Genomic DNA, 22,527 nt, shown 5'->3' on the forward strand with positions numbered 1-22,527 from the left:
GTTTTTTTTTTTTTTTTTCCAGTAAAAGGAGAAGATGACTTGATCTGTGAGGAATTCTGACATCAGAGCCTCAGATGAGGCAAGCTTTCCATCTTGCTGTGTTTTTCACTGCTTCTCTACCACTCTGGTCTCTGTACAACATGACACTCAAAGGTACAACTAGCTGCGCCTATAAATATATCCTGTACCAAGGCTAGAGCTTCACTGAAAAGAAACCGTAGACCATAGGTATGCTCCTCCACTGTCAGGCTCACCTAGATTACTCCTTGCTTTAAAGTGAGCTTTCAAAGGCACTTTTAAAATGCAGGTAGCAGTTGGGAATCTGTTGTGGTAGAACAGGAAGGCACATCCCTGTTTATTGAGGGCTATTGTGGCTTGAAATCCATCTCTGCTACAAGGTCAAGGACCTCTTTCAACCTCATTTTTTTTTTTTTTTTTTTTTTGGATCTAAAAGTAGGGTTAATATAATTTGCTCTGTAGGGCTACTGGGAATGGGAATATCAAAGAACAGCTGGGTTAGAAAATACTTTGTAAATGTTTAATCATATATTGCTTATATTGCTAATGCTATTTATTATGACTTTATTATCAGTCATTACTATCATCTTTCAATCACATTTGTTTATTAGGCTTTAGAGCGAAGATTCTTTAGGAACGGTGAGCTTTTTTGATGAGGAAGCTCTTATATGAAGAGATTTATTACAAGAAATTGACACACATGATTATGGGGGCTGGCAAATGCCATGATCTGGAAGTCTGTGGGGTGCATCAGCAAGCTGGAGACCCAGGAGAGCTGGAGAAAACTGATCTTAAGAAAGGCGAGATATTTTGCCCAAAGTTTAGGACACATTAGTTGTGGAGATGCTTTGCAACCCGGTGTGTGATTGTCTCCAAAGTCTGTCTACAGCATAGCAGTTAGGGGCATAAACTTTGGTAGCAGTTGGAACTGAGTTTGGATCCTGAGTCTTCACTTTTTAACTTCATAGCTCTGGCCCCGTAGTCTGTTTCTTCATCTGAAAAAAAAAAAAAAAAAAAAGTACAGATAGTACCAAACTCAGAAAGATTTCATGAGAATGATTCCTTCTTTGTGAGCTGCTTTCCACAGTGCCATTCATATGGTAAGTGCTTGGCAATTGATAGATGCTATTAATAATATACCAGCCTTTGCCTGGGTCACGGTTCTCCTTAACATATCTGGACTACAGGTCTCCAGACTTTCCACCTCTGTCAGTCTATGGATGAATGCTGCACTCACAGGAACTGCACTGGTGCTGCTGTCAAGACTGAATCTATTGCAGTGACATAGATGGTTTCTTTGGCATCTACAGTCTTCATTTAATTCAGAAACTCACAGTTGGAGCAATTCTTTTCTCCCTCCTCCCACCCCCTGGCAACATACACAAAATCCATTATTTACTCCGCCCCAAACACAGTCCAAGCTTTAGGAAAACAAATAGAGGTATTAGAGTGTTCAACTAATCAAGATTTCTGCTACTCCTGTCTTGCCTAGGATAGGTGCTGCTAATCAGAGTGAGTGACAGGCACATCTGCTCAGTGGGCGAGAAAAGAGCACTCCATTCAGTGCATTTCATTCATTCACTGCCAGGAAGAGAATCCCAGTCAAAGGTAAAAACAATTCTGCCTCTCCTTGTACCTAATTGTCCAGCATTGCAGAGGAGCGTGATGGGGATGCCTGCCAGCATCTAAAAGCAGAGCAGATGTTTTTGATTGCTCCTTCCTTTGTAATTCTACCCTGGAAATAAAGAATTTCAAACCTGGAAAATAATAGAAATATATGAACCTCACAAAGGGACATACACAGCATCAATATGGAATAAGAGAGTAAATGCATTTTGAGTCATCAAATGGGAGTATTTAGGAATTATTTTCCCAATCAGGTTGGTACCAAAGGAACACAAATGCACCTCTAAATACCTTTAACTGAGGGAAAAAAATGGCAGTTTCTATTGAATGTGCTTTCTTTTGATAACAGAAAAATAGTGGGCTTCCTTTATGATGCCAGGGTTGAACATTGGTCAACACTCGTTTGAAAAGCTCTGATATTCTAACAGATCTGGTTAGCAAGCAGAAAATATTGGCAAATCAAATAGTGTTTCTTATATTATGCTTTCATAGAGAGTTCTGTAAGGTCTCTGAAGCTAAATTGGAATCAGTGTCACCAAAGGAAAGAGCTAGGAAGAACCTGAAAATTGAGTGATTAAAATAACGATTTTACAGATGGGGAACTGAGAAGAAGCTAACTTGCCTAAGACAGAGAATGCGTGTGACCAAATAGAACCATATCATCAAATTTAGAGAAACCTGAAATATATGGGTAGATAATCATATTTATTTCTCTTCCATATAGTTATGTGCATTAATTTGAAGGGTGGTTAAAACAATTACAGTTTCATTTTTCAAGCTTATATAGGACATGTTGCTACAACAAAGAAAGAGAATGCTAATTCAAGAATACAATGCCATCTTTTATTTTCTGCAGTCCTGCTCTGGCATGATAATGAGAAAACAGCCTACAGTGTGTCTTAGATAGGAATTAGCACCTTTAAAAACAAATGCCCCCAACAGGAAAAAGTAAAACATTAAATAAACAAAATGTTTATGTTTGCTTCTTAAAAGGAGGCGCTTGTGGCCTCGTAAGAGGAAAGTCTATCACATGTACATGAACTGGGATTTCAAAATTGCCCTAAGTGATTCAGAATATCTATTTGACATCATAGAGTCCCACACTTTAGAGGAACCTCGGGTGCTACCTACAGCCATATCCCCATCTGAAGCAGCATACCACCACTGGGCAGCTCCATTGTGCATAACAGCCCAGCTTTAGTATGAAGCCTTCATTAAGACAAAACAGCTGTAATTTGACACTGTTAGTTGACAGAACATTCTTCTTTATCTTGAATTTGGCCTCTCTTGGTCTTTGATGTGCCTTCTGTGACCTTTAAAAGTAAGTCCAGCTCAGCAGCTGCTCTTTAGGTATAGGAGATCAGCAATCATGTGCTTCCTGTGTCTTCTTTTTTCCAAACAACCACCCAGTTCTTTTCATTTGGAAATCCTATGTAATGTTTGGTGATGTAACACTTAATTTTATGTGTTAATTGGGCTACGCGGTAGTGCCCATTTCTTTTGTCGAATACCAGGCTACATGTTCTTGTGAAGGTATTTTTTTAGATCTGATTACTGTTAGACTTTCAATAAATCAGATTATTTTCCATAATGTGAGCAGACTTAATCTAATTATTTGAAGGCCTTAAAAGCAAAGACTGAGATTCTCTTGCTCTGGAATACCCTAATACAGGTATAGTACCTCCATAACAACTTGTAGAATTGAATAGAAACCAGTGTCACAGATAGAGACGGTAAACTACTTTGATGCACTAGCATTTTAAGGAAGCTTTCTGCAATAATGGAGAAATCACACTACCTTTTAGTACCCAGTAATTCAAGATACTTCAAGACATTTTGTTGGGATAAATACACGTGGAGAATGCAATACCAGATCTTTCCATAGTCTCACTTCTCAACTGTCGCTCACGTTGTAGACAACCCAATGTTAGAAATAACATTAGCCTGAAGGATGAATGAAAGTTGTTTCATTTCTCTAGTGACAGAGATGGCAAGATTAATGACACTCCCATGTGCATAGAGACTTAACATTTATAAATCATTTTTACAAATGTTTTCTCAGGGGGATTCTAATTTCAATCCAAAAAATTAACCCATTGACTCTATTTTATAGATACAAATGGAGGCCTGAGGATATAAAATGATTTGCCCAAGAACTCTAAACTCATTAGTGGTAGAACTCCAAGTCTAATTTTCTACACACCCACCCTTTCCAAGGCTTCCTGTCAGTAAGTGGACAGAGGAGCTACAGATGAGCTTCTCTTGCGGCCGTGCTACTCACTCATGAGGCTATGAACCATTTGACCAGGAGAGGCAAAGGGAAAGACCTCTGCCAAGGTCAGATCACGCATTGCCTAAGGTTATTGTTCTCCATTCCAGCCTCAAGAACGCTAAGAGATCAACGGAAGCATAGATCGGGAAATAAGAGTCATGAGAAAATTTTAAAAATTGGCTAGTTTTCATTTCCTGTTGGCTTTTCCAGCAAATTCTTGGCACCAGATAAGAGAAATGTGGTAATGCGGTAGAACGTCTCTGCCAGACGCTGTCCATTTAGACACAGAACAGTGAAATACCCGAGTGCTTGATGCCCTAAGGGCTTGTCTGGACATCCTGAGGTTTTTACAGTAGCCAATGCTGTAGACGTTTTGCCATTAAGTAGGATTGCTTTTAGCGAATTTCAAGGCATCACATTATGGTACTACCTATATTTTCCGCTGCTAGCTCTGCTTTGGAAATGCCAGCAAAGTAAGTTTGTTTACTTGATCTCTGAAGAAAAGGTGCAAGCTGAGTTGTGTCTTGTCCTAACTGGCATAATTACCCATCACAGTATGCATTTCACAGGGTTAGAACCAGTAACTAGGAGTCAAATCGTGCCTTGTTTTAAAGAAAATAAATGTTTAGGCTTTGAACTTGGAAAACAGATTCAACACAGGAGTTAACCCTCACCTTTGAAAAGCATTCTCATGTTATGATGTAATAACAGCAATTGTGATTTATTGAGAACCTACTATGCAGCTAAATATTCTATAGATGTTATTTATAACTCTCATATCAACCCTGCAATGCATGTGAGAATAAATTGATACTTGGTGAAGGAAAGTAACTTGCTGAAGGTCACATAAGAAATATCTAACCTAGACAGGCTTCTCCAGCAGGTGTTTCTTTTACTATACTGAAGTGTGTGTCTTTGGATCATATATAAAACATGTTAACTATTTGTAAGGGAGAAATCTCTCTCTCTCTCTCTCTCTCTCTCTCTCTCTCTCTCTCTCTCTCTCTGTCTCTGTCTCTCCCCGCCCCCAAACCTGTCTCAGACACAGAAATTCTTCCTAATGAAATGAAATTTAAATGAAATCCCTGACAAGGAAAATAGTTATGCCATTTAAAAAGGTATCTTTTAGGTCCTAGAAAGTGGCTACAGTTACATTAGGTGTTCAATTATTTTTTGTGAAGTAAAAAAAATGCATAATTTATTCCTATTTATCCAAAGTGTTGCATCTAAGACCTTCATTCTTATCATACCATCATATATATATATATATATATATATATATATATATATATATATATATATTAAAGACAGTCATTAAATTTTTCAATAAGCATACACAGAGCACGTACTCTGGTGGCAGATATCGTCCTAGGAAATAGGACGCAGAATTTTGGAAGAGAGCACTCTAGATACTACGGAGACCACAGTCCGCTAGGGGAGACAGACAATATCAAACAGTGTAACAAGTTGTAGTTACATGCACATGGGACCTAAGACAGCTTAATGGAGGACCATCTAGACAGCCCTAGGAAGAGATGAAAACCTGGAGTGTCCCAGTGCCTGGCCACACATAACATTCCCTTGCTTTCTCCCTTTTTCTCTCATTCAAAGAGGCTTTTAATGATGTATGACTCTAGGTTTTTCTTAGAACCATAGGACCTGGGATTTGGAGATTGTGTAGATATTTTAAAATCAGATATTTTTTTTTTTTTTTTTTTTTTTTGCCATAGAATAGGGTAGAGAATTGAAAATGTCCACTCCTACACAACACTTAGGAATCCTAGACATTAAATACACAGCTGAATTCCCAAGAAAATAAGAGAAATTTTCAAGCACTAAAACCTCAAGGAAGAAATTGTGATCTAGACAATGAAGAAATGAGTGGATGCTATGGCAGGGTCAGGGTGGGGAAGAAAGTAAGGGGGTTGTTGTTAGGGTCTTGGTCATGTAAATGTTGATGTTCATTGGGCAGAGGAGGATTTGGGTCTGCTCATGGGTGAGAGTTCAAATTTAGACTTCTTCATTACTCCAGGGTTCCCAAAGGTCTATGTCTTCAGTCAAAGGTTGGGTCAGACCTTTTGAGTATCGTTCACATTTGAGTAAATATCCATTTGTTCATCATTCATTTATTCCTTTGTTAGATATTTATTGAGCTCCTTCTATAACCAGTGCTCTTGTAAAAGTGTGAAATACATTATTGAGTAAAATCAAGATCCCTGGTCCAAGAATCATAAGTTCCAGTGAAAGAAACATATATGTATAATGCGCACACACACACACACACACGCACACATACACACACACACTATTATATACATTTATTTTTCAATTGCATGTAGAACAATTTAAAAAATCAAAACTGTATAATCTCACTGACTCATTTTAGAGAAGGGAAACTAAAATGGAAAAGTAAAATGCTATACCCCGAAACACAGAGCCTTCCACCCAGATCTTTATAGTAATACAAACCTATAAAGCCCAGCACAAGCAGAAAGCCAGCATACTTGGGAGTTTACACCCTCTCTGGGTGGCTCTTACAAATGACAGGTGGGTGCCACACTGTGGACACCCAACTATCTTGCCTTGAGTTAGGACAAACTCTGAGAATTGTCATGCCCCAGAGCTTCCTGTGAGATCAGGCTGAGATTGAGACTTCACCCAAAATCACACCCTTGACTGGCTTTGTCTCACCCCTCTCTTGTTCTCCCCTTATCAGTCTTTTCTGCGAGCACATCTTTAATAAATAACATGTGCATAATTCCTCATCTCAGACATTACTTTTGGAAAAAATGGTGAAGCCAGAATTCTGTCTCCCATTTCTGTGTTCAAAGTTCACACACTCTCTTTTATACCAAGAGGGGAGGAAAGTAAGATTCAGAGAGTTTCATACTTTTTTCTTAAGGCCATGTAGCTTGCAAGAGACTCAAATCTAATATTCTAAAACCTAGTGATATGAGCTATACCACATTGCTTTTTAAAATTTATCATAGGGAAGTAAATTTGTAACAAAGTGCTGCAAAGATTTCTCAGAATCTCCCAGCTAGACTTGCATTTATACTCTGAGTCTCAGTTTCTCCACTTAGACATTAGGACACTTATTTTCTTCAGTGTCTTTGTTTTCAGATTAAGTGGAATAGCAACATGAAATACACTTTGGTGCATAGCTAGGTGCTCAGTTTATGTTTGTCCTTCATTGAAGAGCCAAGGTAAGAATAAATTAACCAAACAAGGACTCAGATGATCAAAATTGTTTTGACCAACCATAGACAGGCTTTTCTTGAAGCAAAGCCCCCATTTCCAGGAAAATACTGAAAAAATAGCAAATAATCTTGTCAGTCCCTCATACATAATGGACTATATTAACATCTCCATGGGTCTGGTGGGTAAAGAACGGAGGCTCATGTATTCAGAAGGTGTCATGATAAAGTCCAGTCCCTTTCCAAAGAAAAGCCACAGAAGACCAGCATACCACATTAAAAACTGTAGGGATCCAGCCAGCCCTTTCTAACTGCTAACTAGGCAATTCCCAGGAGCCTAGGAAGGAAATCCAGAAGGATATAAACATGAAATGAATCAAGCATGCAATTGATTTTCTGTTCTCTCTATTTTTCCTTCTGTTTTGTTTTGATGTGTGTGAGAGATATTTATTTATTTTTATCATCATCAGGACATTAGTATTCAGAGAGAGGAAAATGCCTCTTGAATGAGATGTTTGTAGGGAAAATTACAAGGGAGAGGATGCTGACTTTGACCGAGCAATGCCCTCTGAGGATTGGGGTGGATCAGAATGGCTTCTCATGTTTTTTCTGTTCCCCTAATGGATGTAAAATAACAACATGAAATAGAGGGGATGGAACAGCCAGCAGGAGGATAAATACCAAGGAAGCGATGTAAACACAGCCCCCAATTTCCCTAGCGAGTAAGAGAATGAGGAATGTCTTATTTATCTGTCTTTGCAATCTGCAAGGCAGAGTATGGAGCTGCCTCCTTTGGGAATATCTTCTATAAATAATCAAAGAATTGCAGTATGGGAGTTTGAGATGAAGTGAAAGGAACCCAGGAGACTTAAAATTTCTCCAATCTCTAGGTATTCACACACCTCTTCCAGAAAGCACCTCTTTTTCTTCTTCAGCAGAGAAAGAACAGGCCCTTTAAAACAGAGACACTTTAGAAGTCATTAAGTATGCCCTCCCTCCTCATTATTTTAGGATAGAAAAATTGATGCAAAGTATAGCCACATGGCTTAAGATTGACATACACTTGCTGGTGAGTATGTAGAAAGAGCTCCAAAATGAAACCACGCAGTTTGAATTCTGCACTCTTAAGTGTGTTATCTTGGGAATGTTATTTAACTTCCCCAAGCCTCAATTTCCTCATTTGTAAAACTGGGATAAAACTAACAGTAATTCTTAATAGGATTACTGTAAGAAATAAATGTTCTAATGTACGCCAAGTTCTTAGCACAATGCCTGGAATGTATTAAGAGCTCCATAAAGCCTAGGGATTAGTTTTGTTTTTGTTGTTGTCATTATTATTAAAACTATTATTATTACTCATTGAAGAACAGAAGTAGAATCCAAACTCATGTTTTCCATCTTCAAATCCATCCTTTATTACTTTCCACTCTTGTCATTTCTAATCTCTTGATTAAGATTTCACATTGATTTAGCAAATTTTATTGTTCTGATGTGTAATAACTGGTTGCATATACATCTGATGCCACTAGGTAATAGAATGCTTTTGGAACTTCTTAGACCAGGCCTCAGCTTATATCAACCTAATACGTGTCAATAAATATACTAGATAAATATGGACCTATCTCATCCGGATACAAAGAACACTGATGAATTTGCCATTGCAAATAGAGTCAACTGCCTTGGAAAAAGTGTTTGCAGAATATGGATTAAAATTATTCAAATGTATTCTTATAGGAAAACCTTGATCTTCCTTTTAGAAGGGGCAGGGCTAGGATGACAGGGAAAGACTTACGTATGAAGGCAGCAGCATCTGTAGTGTGCCTTGAAGAACGTGAGAGCCTTACATAAAGGCAGGAGGTAAGAGAGGACATTCTGGGTGGATCAATCACATAAACCATGGCATTGAGGACTAGCAGAACTTGCTCATAAGACTATTCTTAATCTTTAGGCTTCCACTTAAAAGCCATTCCGTCAAAGATGCTTTCCTCAATACCACATTTAATAGTGTCCACACTTTTTTCCCTCTTTCATAGTATCCTGCAGTTGTCCTTTGAAGCATGTCCTATCATGTAAAATTGCATATCTATTTATGTGTTGATGGGGATGGAGTGGGGTGTACATGTTTTCAGTTAACAGCAGTCTCTGCTATGAAATCAGGTCTATTTTTACTTACAATTGTATCCTCAGTGTCTAGCACCATGCCTATGTGACACATTGTAAATGCTATTAAAGATTTTTTTCAGTTAATGGATGGATGAATGAAAGGATGGATAAATGGAACAGCCAGGAGACTCACCTGCTAGAGGAAGGTGTTGTGCTGTAGAAATAGAGATATGGATGAGGCTTAAGATAGGTCATTTTGTCCCTATCCCCAAGAGGACTGTGGATAAATTCCTACTTCTCCCTGAGCCTCCATTGTCTTTTCTGTAAAGTGAGGGCTGAGGGCATTATGTGGGTTTTCAGGCAAGGAAGTTCTAGGTTTATATAGTTTTCTAACTCTTTACTTAGAAGTATTTATGCTATAATAGCTAGTACCCATTAGTAAGAATGCAGATATCAGAGTGCTTTATAATATGCGAAGACAGAATAGTTGAGAGCTTTATTTCCTTATTTATTATATAAGTATCCATTGAGCACCACCTAGGTACAGGGTGCTAGGGGAGGCAGAGCTGAGTAAAACAGGGCCCCTGACTTTGAGCAGCAGGAATGGAGAATGACAGGAAGAAAGTGATGATGATTAAAAATGACAAGGAGAGTAAGAAGAAGAAAGAGGAGGAAAAAGTGAAGGAGAAGAAAGAGGAAAAGAAGGAGAAGGAGGAAAAAAGGCATGATTTACAGAGCATGGTACCAAGTATTTTATGCATTTTATCCCATTTTATAGATGTGGAAAGTGAGGTTCCAACAGATTAACTACAGAGCTGTTGGTGGGGCCTGGGTTATTTGAAGTCTGACTGCCTCGTGGTCTTGACACTAGGCCCTGATACCTCCCTGCCTGGTGAAAATGCACACGGGGAAGCAGGCAGGTGCAATGAGGTGGTGAGGGCTTTGACTGAGAGCTGTGTCCTTTGCATTTGCAGTCCAGGACCACGGCCCTATTCCCTTCTTCCCCTGGGTGTGATTCCCCCTTCCCTTGTCCTTGCCCATCAAGAAAAAGAATAAAAAACAGAAGTTTTCATTAGCAAGCTGTAGGGAGAAAGACTATTTTCCCCAAAAGGTAAAGAAAGAGAGGAAGCTTTAGAGGCTTGGGGCAGAGACAGGGCGGGGAGATGGCAGGAGAGGATCAAACTGAAGCCTGAAGCATTTTGGCTCCTCTCCTCCATTCTTCCTTCCCTACTCTTGAAGCTTTTAAGTTCCATTCACTATATCAGTGGGATTTGAGGATTGGATTGATGTTGCAGTAATAGAGGTGCCAGAGGCAAACTTTGATTCTGCAGCTTCCAAGGAAAACAATTATCTTAATCTGATCTGCCATCCCTGCTTCTCCCCAACAGTGGAAATTCACTGGGTTCAGAGAGCACTCTTAGGGAGGAGACACACGTGGTGTCTTGGTCACATTACATAGTGTGACTTTGCCAAAACTTCCAAACTTCCCTTTTATCTCATTCATTTTATTTGCCACTGGTTTGTTAAGCACGTACTCAATGCTTCATACAACTAGCATTTGTTGAGCCCTTCCTAGGAGCCCAGTGCTTGAGTCAGGTACATAAGATACGTTACTTCATTTGGTCATCAAAATGACCCACAAGGTATGTGTGATCATAATTCTTATTTACCTCAGAGAGGTTAAGTAACCTGTTCAAAGTCACAGCTATTAAGAAGAGGAGCCAATATTTGAACTCAGCTGTCTGACTTCAGAGCCTGTGATCTTACTATGTCATTATACAATCCCTTGACCATGACCTCCATGTGTTAGCTATTGTTTTGTCTTTTTTATAAATCTGGAAACCAAGGCACAGAGAACCAAAGCAATTTCCCCCAGGTCACACAGCTTAAACATGGAGAGGCAGGATTTGAATTCCAGCCCATTTAATCCCAGCGTTCATGCTTTTTCCACCACACCAAGCTCCTTATGGAGGGTGCTGAGCCAGGAGGGAGGTTTGCATTTCAAAAAGGCCATTCTGTCTGGGATGTGGAATGCTTTCTGGTGGGAGCAGGGTGCATGCTGAGAGGCCACTCCCTGTCATATCAACACCAGGATGGTGCTGTGAGTTTCTCTTTTTTTATTTCTTTCTGCTTCCAGGATGTCCCCACATGTTCATTTAAGTCTGATTTCCATTGCCAGATAAGAAGGTGAAAACAGTGAAATTTGCCTCAAATGCTGCATATCCCAAGGGAATAAGTTGGAGACTCACATTTCCATGATTTCTAGAAGGTATATTTTACGGGTTCTGAAGTAGGAATCTGATGACCAGCATGGACATTTTTTCTTCAAAATAGCTACCAAGTCAACATACGATTTTTAGGAAGGTAACTTTTTTGTTCTGAGTTTCAGTTTCTGGGAACCATTACATAAAGGGATTAGATTAAATTTGAGCAACATTCCTCCGAGTGGGTACCACAATCCTCATGTGTGGTGCATGTGTGTGCATGTGTGTGTGGATGTGCGTGTGTATGTTGTGTGTGCTGCAGATTCCTGCATCCCCAACCCAGATGTATTTATTAAAATATCTAGGGATGAGGTGTAGCATTCTACATTTGAAATAAGTAGCCTCAGTGATGCCCACTGAAGGTGGACTAAGTGATTTAAGGTTCATTGATTCTCATTGAAAGTAACAAAGAGGAGGAAAGAAGAAAAGAAGAAAAGGATCAAGGAAGGAGAGGGAGAGAAGAGAAAGGAAGGAAAGAAGAAAGGAGTGAGGGAGGGAAAGAAAAAGGGAGGAGGAAATGAAAGAGAGTGAGAAGGATGAAGACAGGGAGGAAGGAAGAAGGAAAGAAGGGGAGAGGAATGAAAGAGCAACTTCCCCAAACCTTTCTATTCCTGCTGGTGCTGTGGAGAAATAAATGCCAAGGTGGATGGTTAGTGAAGAAGAAGTAAGGGTGGCTATAAATATATGATTAAATTTAAGTGCATGTGCATATATACTGATATAGAAACACACACACACATACATACACACACACACTCATATGAGTTCATGAAAGATTTGTATTATCTTTCAACAGCAATCTTTTAATATATTTTAATACCAATCTTTTAATATTGTTTAGTATGTTTTACACGGTACTTCAGAAGGTTCATGGAAAAGTGCGATTAAAAGATATGTATCTTTCCATGAACTTTTTGAAAACTCCTCATCTGTCTCCCCGTAGTCCTTGGCATGGCATCCAGAGCATAGGAGGGGAAGAGGAAGCCCTGCTGATTTGGTTGTTCCTTTTAGTATTTCTTAGTGAAGATGTGCTTGAAGCTTCCACTTACCCTACCCTCAAACCTCTATTCAAGATTGCCTACTTAATTAGTGGGGACAAGTGCAAAATGAAAATCTGGGCCCCGGGTTCAGAATTAAGAATTTCAAGACAGCTGCAGCAGAGAACGAAGGTAAGCACACGGCTCTACTAAGCACAAGGCTCTGACTGTGCAGGTTGCACATGTAGGAAGCTGGCCCTGGCTTTATTAGGATTAATTAAGTGCTCCTTTGTTTTCTCATCACATTTGATTGTAACAACAATATCAAAAATGCCACTGAGATCATTGTATTGTCTTCTGTTGTATAGAACTCAGTCTCTTCTGTGGGATTATTACCTACCTGAGAGCAGAGATAATTTACTGTGCATATTTGTAGATCCCAAATACAGTGCACAGGTTCATATCTCAACTGCTGAATAGTCCTTTGCCGGATTGATTCACAAGAACAAGAGGATAGGGAAAGCTACAGGGTAAAGGGTGATTTGAACCAGTTTCTGGAAAGTCTTGAATACTAGGTCTGGGTGTCTAGACTGTATCCAGTAATCAAAGAGTTACCATTAAGAATTTTTGTGTTAGTTTATCTTACATGGCTTGAGTGGGATGGAGGCTATTCATTTTCTGCTCTTTTCCAAAGACTCTGATATCTTTTCCTTTCTCTCTCTCATTTTCTCTGTGCGCGCACACACACACACACACACACACACACACACACACAATTACATGCATTTTTTATTTTATCTGAATATAATTGATATATAAGTTAAATGAAGAAAATATAGGACATAGATCAAGTATAAGGCATATGAAAATCACCTATAATCCCACATGAGAAACATTAACATGTTGGAATATTTCTAAAAAAAAAAATATATAGTAAATACATATAAAATTGTATCAGATTCATTCCAGAGATTTATTAACATCCATTAAGTTAATAAGCCCCAGTTGCTATTAATCCTGGAATGTGTAACATAGTATTGGACAAATCAGAAGCAGCTGAATCCCAAGTCAACTTTGCAATGTCGAATGTCCTCCTTCGTGATTTTTAAAAAACACTTATATAGCACTTACCATGAGCCAGCACTGTTCTCCATGTGTTGAAAAGATTAACTTGTTTAATTCTCACAACTATTGAATGAGTCAGGTACTATACTATTACTATGTTCATGTTATAGATGAAACTGAGGACTGAGACGTTAAATAGTTTACCCACGTTTACTTTTTAAAGGACTCATATTTGTAACTATTTTCATTTTCTCCACCCATGGCCTCCTATTAAGGATGGTGTGATGGAAAAATTACAACTAGACAGGAAAAATAAGTCCTATTGGTATACAGTCAACCCAGGAATCTACAATGATTTACTGCATTTTATCAAAGAACTAGAAGAGAGGAGATTGGATGTTCACATCACAAAGAAATGTTTAAGATTTGCAATAATGAATATGCTAATTACACTGAGTAGATCATCACACATTGTTCACATGTATTGAATTATAACTCTATGTCCTCTAAATATGTACAATCAATATGTTTCAATAATTTTTTTTTAAAAAGTAAATAGGATCAAAAACAAACAAATAAACTAAAAATGGTGTTGTGGTGGGTAGAATAATAGCCCCTCACCAAAGATGTCCACGCCCTAGTCTCCTCTACCTGTGAATACATTACCTAAATTCAAGAATCTTGAGATGGGAAGATTACCCTGGATTATCCAGTTGGGCCCAATGTAATCACAAGAGTTCTCATAAGAGGAAAAAAAGAGGGTCAAGGTCAGAGAAAAGGAGATGTATGACAGAAGCAGAGTTTGGAGTGATTTCAGGTCATGAGCCAACGAAAACAGGCAGCCTCTAGAAAAATATAAAAAGCAAAAAACTCCAAATTCTTCCCTAGAGTCTCCAGAATGAGTTGTAGCTCCGGTGATACCTTGATTTTTAGCCTTGTAATACCCTATTTCAGATAGCTCACTTTCAGAACAGTAAGATAATGAATGCTTGCTGTCTTAAGCCACTAAATTTGTGGTGATCTATTATAGCAGCAATAGGAATCTAATATAGATTGTGCATCTAAAATGTACCTCTTATGTCTTTGAGGTGCCAGGCTGAACCCAACAGTCGCTACATAATTTATAGTCTAGATGAGAGGATTGCAAACATCTCCACTTCATCTGGTACCAAACCGTGTGTGTGTGTGTGTGTGTGCGCGCGCGCGTGTGTGTGTGTGTTTGTGTGTGTGTTTATATGTATGTATATATTCATGTCATTAAACATTATATACAAAGACCTTTCCTGATGTGTTTATGTCTCAGCAGATATTCCAGAGGCCCAGAATATCCATTGCCACCTGCTGAAGTAGAACAGGCTAAGGGCTGTGGAAATGGTTTTGCCATTTCAATTATCCCCCATATTGTAGGTATAGAGGAGATGCTAGGTGGTTGATCCAATGAGAGGAGGCTTCAGAGAATAGTATATGTACCCTGGAATTTGGTGGATATAGAGACAGAAACTTGATTTATGTCAGAATAGGCCTAATGGGGGAAAGATTTCCAAAGGAGTCTTTGGCAGATGGGAGTGAGTATGGCTGTTGGAGTCCCACTTCCTACTATGATGGGAAAGGCATGTGTGTCCTCTGGGCCAGACAAGGCAACAAGCCTATGGTTTTTCTAAAGGGACTTTGCACAAGACTTTCTGCAGGGCAAAGAAACTCAACAGAGACAGTCTGTGTAATATGAGCAGATGGATTGTGGGGCTGAGGTGTGGTCATAAACACTCAGATGGAGGTGCACTAGGATCTGAGATTATCAAATTAGAGGGTCCTGCCATGGTGGGGCTGGAGTAGGAGAACTCCTAATAATCCCCAAGGCATATCACAAACAAAAGAGCCAGACTTTGAACATCTACCACTTTCAGTCCACTTTCAGTCCACTTTCAGCTTGAAATTGTACTAGACAACAAGGCTGCCTCTCCCTGTATCACTTTGTGAAAATTTGTAAAAAGCATACCCTTCTGGTGAAGGCAGCAAAGAACAGCACCTTTGTGAAAATTAACAAGTATGTCCCCTTCTCCCAGGTGGATGCAGTCCCTCACCAGAGTACCTAACTTCCCTAATAAAGTGAGCTAGATTTCTTGCTCCACTGGCTGTGTACTCTTATGCAGTGTGTAACCTACACAACTGTACATGGCAGCCCAAATGGCAAGAAAGATACGTCTTGCCTCTGTCCTCTCTCACGTCACCCTGACCATTCTGGGAAGAGTCAAAGGAGTCATAATGAGTGGGGAAAGAGGAATAGAAGAGCACAGTAGGGAAACAGTGAAGACATTGATGGCAAGTCTCTTTACCTCTCTCTCTGTTTTCCAGTTGTTAGGCCATTGCATGGAAAACGTTTTTGTTTTGTTTTGTTTTGTTTTTTATTGTATATATTTAAAGTGCAAAACATTATGTTTTCATTGGTGTGTGTGTATATATATACTTTAAAAAATGTTTGTAACCATTTGCTGTCTATGGAGATTGTTTGTGTGTGTGAGTGTGTGTGTGTTTGTCTGTGGGGGGGGTGGATATTATTCAGTCTCACGAAGAAGGATATCCTGCCATTTGCAACAACATGGTGAAAGCTTATAAGAGGCTGAGATTGACTTTAGTTTTACATTGAGCTGAACATTTTAGTACCTGGTAAAAAGATTATGTATTAATACCTGAGAAGGATCAGAGAAACTATGGGAAATCCCTTGAGATATAAGCCAAGAGTGTAAGAAAATTTTCTCTGTGAAGTAAGTTAAAGAAGTAATAATAAAAAAGAAAAGTTATTTTCTACTTGTACCTACAGATCAGAACATTCAATAAGCCAGTTATAAATACTGTAAAATAGTACCTTTTAAACATGTAATGAAGAGCTCTGTCAGAAACTACAGTGTGTTGATTAGAGCGTGGAAGAAGAGCTGTTTAATTGCTGAGACTCCAGGTCCCTTGTTTTCACTTCAGCCATAGCAAGTTCATTATCCCACATTTATTTAATGAACTTCTTTGTGAAATTTCACTTAAATAAAGATTTTCAGAGCCCAAACAAAATGTTTGGATATCACTAGTTTAAGGCATAATTTTTAACAGTTGCACATAATTAAATATGCCTTTTATTGTAGTTGACTACGTATGAATTTAACTGTCCTTATTGGACTGTAAGATTCTTTTAAAAGTAGAAACTTTATTTTATTCATCTTTGCATATGAAAGAGTGCCTAGAACATAGGAGGTCTCTATTTTGCTCACCAAATGAATGAATGGTTCCACTCTTACCTGCCCTGTTGGAGTCACAGACTCAGTGACGATTTGTTTTTTGTTGTCAGGTGACGATAAGATTATACCTTGATTGGTAAATGGGCTATATTTTAGTCTTTGTATTTAGTTACATAAAAATAGAGCTTTGGTCTGTAGTCTCTCTAGATACAGGATATGCTCACAGAAAGGCAAGCAGTTTAGGTGATAATAACTCATAAAAACTGCACATAACTCCCAACACTAAGTGTCACTTGCAGCAGGAAATTGGTGATTTTCAGTTGACATGAAGCGGGAAATTATTCCATGTCAATTGAAGCTGGATGCCTCCATTTTTGCTAAGAAGATGCAAAATGGCTCCATGTGCAGGAAACATTTAGCACTATGTGAGCTGCCATCGATTTGGTTGTAAAGGCAGAGGTTCAAGATGGATGTGGGAACTGAAAATGCCAGAGAAAGACCGAAGTTGTCACATTAGATGAAGTAGACATGCCTGTCTTTTAACCTCTAATTCCTGTGAGATGCCCAGATGAAAGGGAATCAAGCTCAGTCCCCAGGTGCTTGTGGAATGTTGTAGAAAGCAGGTGTGGAATTTTGTTCTTGTAATCACTCTCCCTCCACCTTCTCATCAGATTGTGTAATCTGGCCTGGGACTTGCCACTAACCCTCTGTGTGACCTTGTGTTAATTGTTCCTCCTCTTTTTCTTTTCCATTAAGTGATTTTTTTAATTGAAAGATAATTGATTATACATATTTATGGGGTAGAGTTGACTATCAGTATTTATGTACACTATGTGATGGTCACATCAATATTATTAACATGTTCATTATTATAAATCATAATATTCTTTGTGTCCCTTACCCAATTTCTCTCTAACCCCTCACCCTTTCCTCCTTTCCCCTTTCCCATCTCTAGAACCATAAGTCTGTTCTTACATTCTGAAAGTTTGATATATTATTGTAGTCTTTCTTCCTTTTCTCTCTTTCCTTTTTTCTTTCCTTCCTTCCTTCCTTCTTTCGTTCGTTCCTTCCTTCCTCCTTTCCTTCCTTCCTTCCTTCCTTCCTTTGCTCCCACTTATGAGTGAAGACATGAGGTATGTCTCTTTATGTACCTGGCTTACTTCACTTAACAGCATGGTACTGGCATAAAAATAGACACTAAAACCGATGGAACAGAATAGAGAACCAAGAAAGCAACCCACACACTTACAGCCAACTGATCTTTGACAAAGGGAACAAAAACATACACTGGGAAAGAGACGGCCTCTTCAATAAATGGTGCTGGAAAAATCAGGCATCCATATGCAGAAGAATGAAACTAAATCTGTACCTCTCTCCATATATCAAAGTCAACAGAAAATTAATTAAAGACTTAAGTATAGGACCTGAAACTATAAAACTACTAAAAGAAAACATAGAGGAAGTGCTCCGGGAAGTAGGACTGGGCAAAGACTTTATGAATAAGACCCCAAAAGCACAAGCAATGAAAGAAAAAAATAAATAAATGGTATTATATCACACTAAAAAGTTTCTGCACAGCAAAGAAAACAATCAGTAGAGTGAAAAGACAACCTACAGAATGGGAAAAATATTTGCAAACTACACATCTGACAAGAGATTAATACCCAGAAAATACAAGGAACTCAAACAACTTCACAGAAAAAAAGTCCAATTAAAAAATGGGCAAAGGAGCTGAACAGATATTTTTTCAAAGGAAAAATGATCAACATCACTAATCATTAATCATCAGAGAAATTTTCTTCCTCTTTGTGCCTCCCTTCTCATCTGTGCAATATAGGGAATCAAATTGAAATTTTAGTGTACTTTTGACATAAACTCTGTGCTACATGCTTATAGCTTATGGAATACTCACTGAAAACCCTGAAAAATGGATTCTATACTCTATTTTACAGATGAGAAAACTGACTCAGAGACTTATAAACGGGTTTGCTCAACGTCACATGGCTAGGACATGAAGGAACAAATGTATAATTCTGTGTGAACTTTATCTTAGAGATTGTACTCCTAGTACATCATTCTACTAGGAGATACGTATGGTCATACTTAAGCTGTACATGGTTTTGTTGTTGTCATCGTTATTTTTATAATGGAGAGAATATAAGGTTAAAAATCTTGCTGCTAGATTTAAATTTAAACTGCTGTTTACTTGTTCCACTATCATGGACAAAGCATGCTGATCTTTTGGGCCTCCGTTTCCTCAACTGTGCTAGACAGAATAATGTCCCCCACAGTTCCCCATGCCCTAATACCCAGTACTTGTGAATATGGCAAAAGGGATTGTACCTATGTGATTAAGATTAAAGACTTTGAGATGGGGAGATTATCCTGGATCATCTGGGTGGGCTCAGTCTAATTACATGAGTCCTGAAAAGTAAAAGAAGAAGGCCGAAGAGTGGGTCATAGAGATGCAATGACAGAAGAGCAAGACAGATGGCAACATGAGAAAGAGTTGGCACCTCATCACTGATTCTGAGATGCAGGAGACCCCTAGGAGCTAGTGGTCCCCAGCTGACAGCAAGTAAATGAAGACCTGAGTGCTGCAGGCTTATGGAACTGAATTGGATTCTTCCCTAGAGTATCCAAAAATGAACACAGCCTTACAATACACTAATTTCAGTCCTGTGGGACTCATACCAAACTTCTGACCTATAGGCTGTAAAGTAATAAATTTGGATTGTTTTAAGCTGCTTCGTATATAGTAACTTGTTATGGCAGCAACAGAAAAGTAATGCATCAACTGTAAAGTGAAAATATCAAACTATACAGTGTTGGAAAAGAGACATTGATGGAGAAACTACAAAGAGCAAGAACCCTGCTTATAGAGGAGGGGAATTACAAGAACATCCTAAGATGCTAAAACCTAAGGTAACATGCAGCTTGAGGGTTTCTTGAAGCTTGTGCTATAAGAACACTTGCTGCTGGGCAAAGTCTAAAAGAAGGACATCATGCATTATTTTTGGAACTAATTTTAAAAGAAGTTTAGAAATAAACTCAAAATCCCTGGCCAAAGACAAATTAATTTTGACAAGGGATCTCTAAATTGCTTATAATCTATCCTACTCTCTTGGGTTGTGACACTGAAATCTGAACTGAATTATGCTGGATGAGGTTGCCAGAACTGGAAAAAGATGAACACAAATGAATCCAATGTTGTTCAGGGAGAGAAAAAGGAAATTTTCCCTAGTTTGAGGAAAAAATAAATAACCCGTAGGCTCTATTACTGTCCTTAAATAAACTACCCTTAGCTGTAATCCTCTATTGGCTTTGAACACAAATGTCCAGGGATCTAACATGGCTAGTGAATGTCTCTAGATATAAGATAGTGTTGCTGTTACACAGAGTGATGTGCAATGGTCTGAGCTCAGACACCGGACCTTGGTTTGACCACTTCAGCTCTCTACCCCTTCTTACTTGGTCCCCTTTTCTTTAACTCCACTTCTTTACATTCTCAGTCCCTCAAGGGTCAGTGCAAATGGTGCTCCTCTCTGAAGTTTATCAAGTATTGTCCAAATGCTTGTCACTCCCCAGTGTTATCTCTAGCACAAAACTCCTCTCTAGGAGCCAAATTCATATATTTAACATTCTCATCTCAGTAAATGGAAAGCAAAACCAACTTAATTGCTAAAGCCAAAGTCCTTGAATCATTCTTTATTCCATCTTTTTCTTAACTGGCTGCAATCAATACACTAATAAGTCCTAATAATTCTACCATTCAATATCTATCCGAAATTTATCTATCCCATGCCTGAATTTCTGATACCATCACCAAAGCCCAACCCACCATCAATTTTCACCTGCAGTACTTGGGTAGTCTCCTAACTGGGCTCTCTGATTCCTCTAATGTTTCATATAATCCATTGTCTACCTAGAAACCACAGATCTCTTAAAAATATGAATCATGCCCTGTTACTCTTCTTCATAAGTGTCCTTAAAATGAATGAACCCATCAAGCAAACTTAAGTGATTCTGCCTCTGTTTCTTCTTCAAAACTCTCCTTTTATTGATCATCCAGCCTTAGTGTAAAAATCTGTCTCTTTGCAATTCCCTTGCAATTTCCATGGGTCTGAGTTCCACTTTGGAGACTTCACAGAGTACGTTTAATCTCTCTTCCAAATGACAGATGTTCACATCATAATTGTATATTCCTTCACACCAACACTGTGACTTTTTAAATATATAGAGGTAGCTTAGTGAAAGCAAGACTCAGGTGGGGAGAGCTTAATGTACAGATAAGGAATCCAACAAACTTGGGGAAAGTGGTGTACTCAGGGTCAAATGGAGAGGGAGCAACTACACCAGGACTGGAATCCAGGCCTCCCGACTCCTGGTCCAGTGCTCTGTCCACCACACCTCAATAATTCCTAGCCATAAAGGAATCGAGCAATGGAGTCTTCATCTTTTTTTTTTTTTTTTTTCGTGACCGGCGCTCAGCCAGGGAGTGCACCGGTCATTCCTATATAGGATCCGAACCCGCGGCGGGAGCGTCACCGCGCTGCTAGCACAGCACGCTACCGAGTGCGCCACGGGCTCAGCCCTAAGGAGTCTTCATCTTAGTGAGTGACATCACCCCTTAGTTTTAAGAGGGCCACATGTCATTTCCTTCACCAAACACTCAGTTCTGTATTAGTTTCCATTCAATTAGACACTGTCTGGAAAACATGAAAGAGTGGAATGTTTTTACACATGACCAGGTCTCCAAGTTGGTCAAGGAGAATGTGTCCAAAGCACTTATGTTGTCTGGAAAACACACATAGGTACTCAAACGTGTCTGTTTTCATGGGGAAAGAGGGAGATTTTGGAGGTTGGTTTGGGTACAATGAAGGTTTTTCCAAGAAGTATATGGAAGGTGGTAGTCTATGAAGTATCAGAGTTAGCTCCAGAAAGAAATCTGTCTCATAAAAGCTTTGGTAATAAGATTGTACTCATTTCATGTATTTATTAATGATCACATGATGAAGTTTCCAAACATGAGGAAACCTGTTACTGTTGTCCTGACAGGACACACACAATGCCTGAAATATGTCAGCTCCACAGGAGCCAAGCTTTGTGTCATTCCACAGTTGTGGAATCCTACAGAATGGACTGGGTGTGGAGAGGATGAATAGAGGGCTCAAGGAACTTAAAGGAGCAGGAAAAATCACGCTCCTGTGGTATGTGTCTACACCTCAGCCACAAGGAGAATAATAGGGCTTTGGACTGAAAACCCAGAGACAGGCCCAAATTTCTGTTCCTACTTGCCATAGGCAAGTGACTCAAACTCTCTGAGCATCAGATTCCCCAATTCTATAGCAGCTCAAACTCTACCAGAACTCCCCAGAGCACATCCTGTGGAACATCATTTCTGAAGATGCAAAAGTAAAAACAAACAAACAAAAAACTATGAACTATGGTAAAATGAATTTTGTAGATGTTATAATACACATTACACTTTAAGATTCATGATGTGTATTAGCTATCAGAAACTCTGATGAGCCCTTTAGCGATGAAACTCTTTTTTCCAAGGAATCACTTAAAAGCATTCTGTAGAAACAAGGTCCTACAAAGTGTTTTGGGAAAGATTGGATGAAGTACTTTCAAACAAGTCTTTGGGATTTAATCTATGGTCCTGTGAAGGGTACATCATGATTTGTGGCTTAAATTTTCAGATAATTAAATCCCATTCATTATTGATACTTTTCCAGGATTTTGTCTTTCTTACCTTACTCATCACTCTTAGCCAAC

At 38.9% G+C, this 22,527-nt stretch overlaps 1 pseudogene; it reads right to left on the bottom strand.

The window, feature by feature from the left end:
* Nucleotides 1-915: 915 nt before the first annotated feature.
* LOC134365554 (S-adenosylmethionine decarboxylase proenzyme-like) overlaps nucleotides 916-22,527 on the bottom strand; it is a 47,118-nt pseudogene continuing 25,506 nt past the window's right edge.

The sequence above is a fragment of the Cynocephalus volans genome, chromosome 17, assembly GCF_027409185.1.
Source record: "Cynocephalus volans isolate mCynVol1 chromosome 17, mCynVol1.pri, whole genome shotgun sequence".
Taxonomy (NCBI): domain Eukaryota; kingdom Metazoa; phylum Chordata; class Mammalia; order Dermoptera; family Cynocephalidae; genus Cynocephalus; species Cynocephalus volans.